The following is a 6099-nucleotide window of genomic DNA, read 5'->3' as shown; positions in this document are numbered from 1 at the left end:
TTTCTCCTCTTCCTAAACTTGGTGGTTCAATCTAATGGAGGAAAACAAACCATTAAGGGACTCTGGAGAGGGGAAAAGTCACGCATGCAGTCCATGGAGAGGAGTCATCCAGGAACTGGCATAGAGGCATGGATTCAGGCAAGATAAAGATAAAAGCCTGGGGTCCTGGGTGCAGAGTCCAAGATTGCAATGGGGAAAGATGAAGAAGAGAAATAAGGAGTGAACACATCACAGAGAGATTCTCAGATTGACCTCTTCCCTATTTGCTGTCATGGGGAAGAGAAGATTCAAGGGGTGCTTCCGCTCCTTTGATAGGTGCTCAATGACTCAATCCTGAGTCCTGCCCCAGGCTGCTCCTCCTCCTGCATCTCATGGCTTATCAAATCCCTTCCACAGAGATGTCTTCCCCTAAGGTCAGAGTTCTTCCTCCTCACTGCCTGGTCCAGAGAAATTATGCCTCACAGGATGTCCTGAATCAGAGTGAGAGCAGCAGGGGAATCAGTGGCAAAGGTGGACCACACACTCCTGACCCCTCTACAACTCTACTGTAAAGTCTTTGAAGGCAGAAGTTATGCTTTGCACCTCTTTCTTGGGTTCCTCAGCACAGAGCATGGCATCCTGCAAAAGTCAGCACTCAGAGAATGTTTGCCAGTGATTATAAGATCAAATAAATTTCTTATCAAACAAATAATCCAGAAGGTTGCATTTTACTTGTCACCCCCACCCCCCATGCATGATGGCTAGCAAAATCCTACCTCTTGGTCCTCTTTTAATTCTTATGATTCAGAATTGACTTCTGCTTAGATGAAAGCAGCTTTCCTCAGCTAAACCAACTCTTGTATTTAGCTCAAAAGTGGCCCTTCTTAAATCCTATTCTCCCTTAGCTTCCTCTGTGAAGAGTTCCACTAAGCCCTAAAGACTCTCCTTTATTTGTTAACAATTCATTTTTCCCTTCATCCCAGAGCTCTTCCTTACACATTCCTTCTATCTCCTGATGCTCAATAAATCCTAAACTTCCTCCTAATGACACCACATCTCTTGGTACCTTCTCTGAGGCTGATTATTCTTTCTCTCTCTGCCCCTGGCACATAGGACTAGGAGGAAGGGTTAGCACTCCCAACCTGTCACTCTCAATCCCTCACCAACCCATCATTATTCAACAACTACTTTGCCTTTTAAGTAGAGCATTCTTTATTATCTAGCCTTTTTATCGTTTATTTTTGTGAGTAATAATTTAAACCAAAACCCTAAAACATAAACCCAAATAAACAAATAAAAAATTGTATGCTTTCATCTGCATTCTGACTCCAACAGTTCTTTCTCTGGAAGTGGATAGCATTCTTTGTCATAAGTCCCTCAGAATTGTCCTGGATCATTGCAATGCTGATAGTAGCTAAGTCGATCACCGTTGATCATTCCACAATATTGCTATTGCTGTGTATTATGTTCTCCTGGTTCTGTTTATTTCACTCTGCATCAGTTCATGTAGGTCTGTCCAGCTCTTTCTGAAATCATCCTGTTCCTCATTCCTTACAGTACAATAGTATTCCACCACCATCATATACCACAATTTGTTCAGCCATTCCCCAATTGATTGTCATCCCTTTAATTTCTAATTCTTTGCCACCACAAAAAGAACAGCTATAAATATTTTTGTATAAGTAGGACCCCCTTTTTTAATCCCTTTGAGATACAGACATAGGAGAGGTATTTAAAGTAGCTCATTCTTGCTGGTATTATATCTAGAAGCCTGCAGAACTCTCTCTACCTCCCTCCTTCCCTGTTTCTTTATCCATTCATCAAATAAAAACTTGAACCTCTGTAAGACAAAAAGCATGATACCGGCACTAGGGGAGATTCCAGAAAAAAAAAATGTGACATTTCCTGCCCTCCAGGATTTTATAATACAATTGAGAAAAGAGAGGTGATGCAGTGGCACACTGGTAAATGTTTAGCAATCAGTTCCCAAGGGGGAAAAATGTATATAGGATATCTTCTAAAATTTTATCTTCATTATTAATATTTTCTCCATTACTTTCTTAAGTCTAGACACTCAACAAAACAATAGATCAGGCTTTGATCTGTAGGGTTTGCTGATTTCTGAGATATAAACACTCACATTAAACATTTAACAATTGGGATTGACTAGCCCTTTTGAAGAGAACAGGTAGGTGTTAAAGTGGTTAGAGTGCTTGGAGTTGGGAAGACAAAGTTCAAACCCAACCTTGAACACTTCCTAGCTGTGTGACCACTGACAAGCCATTTAAGCCCATTTGCCTCAATTTCCTCCTCTGTACAATGAGCTGGAGAAGGAGATGGCAAACCACTCCAGTAGCTTTGCTAAGAAAGAGTTCATGAAGATTCGGACAGGACTGCAACAACCCAACAGCATCAAAAGTCCATAAGAACTGGCTCTAACACCCCCTTGACATGTTATCAACAAGGGTAGGCGTCCAGGGGAGCGACACTACAGGGAGATGGGAGACTTGCTCCATGGGGACTTGCCTAACATGTAAAGGAGTCCAGCACAGGTCCTCTGGCTCTAAATCCAGTGTTCTTGCCATCACATCAACACATGTCCAGGGCCAGGAGACGTTGCAGTCCTAAAACTAGCTTCCCTCAGAAAGTCTCCTGCTCTAAGCACCTACCTGAGTTAAAAGTTGTACGAGCTTCTCCTCAGACTCGGAAAGAGTCATTGGGAGGTGTTGACCATGTTGGGGAGTGGAGCACAATGCCTATGAAGGAGGGGAAAGAAGTCAATGGAACCTGCTTAGTTAGGAATGAAAGAGACATGCAGTCAGGGATCATCAAACCCTAATTATATACTCCTGACACCAAATACAAGACAGTGTCACATAGATACATAAATAATAGGGATTATTTATATTACATTATATGTTATATGAATATATTTATAATCTATACTTATGTTTAAAATATTTATTATATTAAATATTATAAATATCATTATATATAGTATTTTAAATAAATAAAATTAGGTATTGATCAAATAAAAATATTTCTATAATTACATAATAAAAATCATATAGATGATAAATTCTCTAGGCATTCAGAGGAGGGAGAAGTCATTTTCAGCTGGCAGGAAGCAGAGGATGAGCCTTCATGGAAAAGGTAACATTGAAGCTGGGTCTCAAAGAATGAGGCCAGTGAGGCATACAGGATTAGCAGTAGCCAAACAGAAAAGCTGAGGTCTTGCAGGTTTCAATGATGCCAGTAGAGGATAGAAGAGCCCTGATTCAGGACCCACAATTGAAGTCACCTCATTTTCCTTAGATTAGGGACAATGAAAGAACACCAGGACAACGTACAGGGGTGTGCAGAAAAAAATAGGGAGGGAGTAGGATACCAAGCTGATAGATCAAATTAAAATAAAGCAAATTTGGGACAAAAGCAAAGGGTGGAATCTGAGATCAAAGAAGATGATGAGGAAGTCAGCAAAGGGACTGAAACAAAATCAAGAAACCAGAGATATTTAGGCAAAATCAGGCTGAAAAGTAAGTGTGGGATCAGTGATTTTTTGACAGAGCAGAAAGTATGATATGTAGGTAAAATCAGGCTGAAAAGCGACTGTAGGATCAGTGATTTTTGTTTGTTTGCTTAACTAGTAAATCTTTGAATTTTTAAAATTTGCCATGTTACATCAAGGAACATGAAGATTATATCAGCAGGCTGCAGTATATAACCAGTGAGAAGACAAACTGGAGAAAATGATGTGAAGGAAATGAAGGATAAGGAGAGGAGATGGGCTGGCCGTGTGGCAAGATCAAGAGATGACAAGTAGACAGCCAACATCTTCTGCTGGGTCCCTACTAATTTGTAAGAAAACAAGAAAAGCCTCCAGTATACTGGGTGCCCTCCCCCATGTATGTAGTGAACTTTGGGAAGATCTGTACAAGGATTCCACAGGATGAGTTTTAATATATGAGATCACAGATCCTTTTAGATTTTGAGTAATTGTTTCAAAGCTTTAAAAATATATTCATATCTTTTCTTTCCCAGTACCTTCATTTCCAAATACATCTCTCCCTTCTTCACCCCTCCCAAAATAAAAAATAAAGGGAAAGAAGGGAGAAAGTAATCCAGTAAATTTTTAAGCAAGTCATCCACTGAGACTGAAAATATATGTAATGTTCTTCAACTATAGCCCCAAGGAAGTGAGGACTTATTTATTGATGGCTGGGTACAGAGCTAATGATTCCAGCTCTTGGGGTTCTTCAAGGATGCTGTCCTGGTTCTAGGAAGTTGTTCAGACCTAACAGATCTTGAGGAAATAACAGATGCCATCTAGCTATCTTAGTGAGGCTTTGAGTATGATCCATGCCACCTATTTGTCTATTGGTAAGAAAGCTAAGCCTGGTGGGTTATATATAATGAATAAAAGGCTCCTCTGGGTGTCAGAGAAACCTGAATTCAAATCCTGACTGTATGACCCCAGGCACATTACTTAACCCTCTTTTGTTTTTGTTGAGTCCTGTCAGTCTTGTCTGACACTTTATGACCCTATTTGGGGTCTAAATACTAATGAAGAAGCTCTCAGAATTTTTTTTTTTGTAGGATTGTCAACAGTCTATATTGGTAGAGAGAATTAGTCTGATCAGAAAGAGAGAGCTAAGCATACATTCTAAACTACAAGTTTATTGAGTAAATCCACAACCAACCAAGGGACCATACCCAGAGAATGACACGTAGGGTGTTCGTTGTTTAATGACGCCATGAAAATAAGCAAGTCCTACATGCTATGGCCTCAAGAAAACAAGACCAGATGTGAAAGAAAACAACCTACTCAGCCTTTCCTTGTGATTCACTTTTGTTGGGGCACTGAGGGGCCCCTCTATTTGCGGGGGGTCTCTAATTCAGCCTGCCAGAATCAAATGCCCACAGACTCTTTGCCAAGTGTGTTAGGGAAGCCAAAAAAAAGAGGAAGAATGCCTAGGAAGGGGTGGCATTGATGAATGGGAGGGGGCCTGAAACAAATTTTGCAGGCCGGATAGAATTTTTGCAGCCTATTGATTTTGGAAACCTATTTACTAAGCTAGTATGAGGTCTCTTCCAGAAGCCCTGTCTTCAGTGCCATGCCTAGAAAAACAAAACTGAAGACTTTTTAATTCCTTCTGTGGCTCAGGGACCACCTACAGCTGCCAACTTTTCCATATCCATAGCAAGTCTGCTTTCCCCACCCTTAGCCCAGTGGTAGTTGGAGAGATTAAACAGGTGTGGATAATTCCCCAATTGTGTTAGGAAAACATGGAGAACCCCAACACAAGAACAATGAAAACCAGCTGAGTCCAAATTGCAGGGATTGTAACTTTAATTGATTTCATTATCCTTACCTGCATTTCTTCCTTCTGCATAAAAATGTACTTTCTTATGATAAGTCTGGCCACATTTTTTAGGAAATGGCTAGATTAGCCTCGCTTAGATATTATGAATCTCTTTTAGGTCACTCAAATGAACTACATACCACTAATGGTTCCCTGATTTCCTACTAATACTAGCAGCAGCATGTTGTAAAAAGCAGTGGACCCACATCTACTCACATTATACTCCAGTGCACACTGAAATTCGAATTCACATCCTTATCTCTTCTGAGTCCTGACCTCATTTCTGAATTAATCTGTATGGATGAGACAGCGCAGATGGCAGAATCCTCATAGTTTTAGGTTTCATTCTCTTTATTTTTTTATTTATTTTTATCATTTCTCTGCCTTTAGACAGGTCACTTACGCTTATAGTGTCCCCATTCTCAACCCTATCCTTCATCTACAAAATAAGCACAGATGAGTTTCTGTCTACCTTATTTACAAGAGAGAAAATACATTCATGTCCTTCCTTTTACAATACTTTCATTTCCAAATACGTCTCTCCCTTCCTCACCCCTCCCAAAATAAAAGTAAAGAGAAAGAAGGGGGAAAGGAATCCAGTAAATTTTTTATCGAGTCATGAACTGAGACTGAAAATATATGTAATAAGAGCCACAGCTAGAATGAGATGGCCAGCACTATGTTCCAGGTACTGAAATTTAGAGGATGCTTGTAGTCCTTCCCAACGTTGAAACAACTGATGTTAGTTAGTTCCTTA

This window comes from Monodelphis domestica, chromosome 1 (assembly GCF_027887165.1).
Source record: "Monodelphis domestica isolate mMonDom1 chromosome 1, mMonDom1.pri, whole genome shotgun sequence".
Classification (NCBI taxonomy): Eukaryota; Metazoa; Chordata; class Mammalia; order Didelphimorphia; family Didelphidae; genus Monodelphis; species Monodelphis domestica.
The sequence above is the reverse complement of the archived record's forward strand: the minus strand, read 5'-3'. Positions refer to the sequence as shown.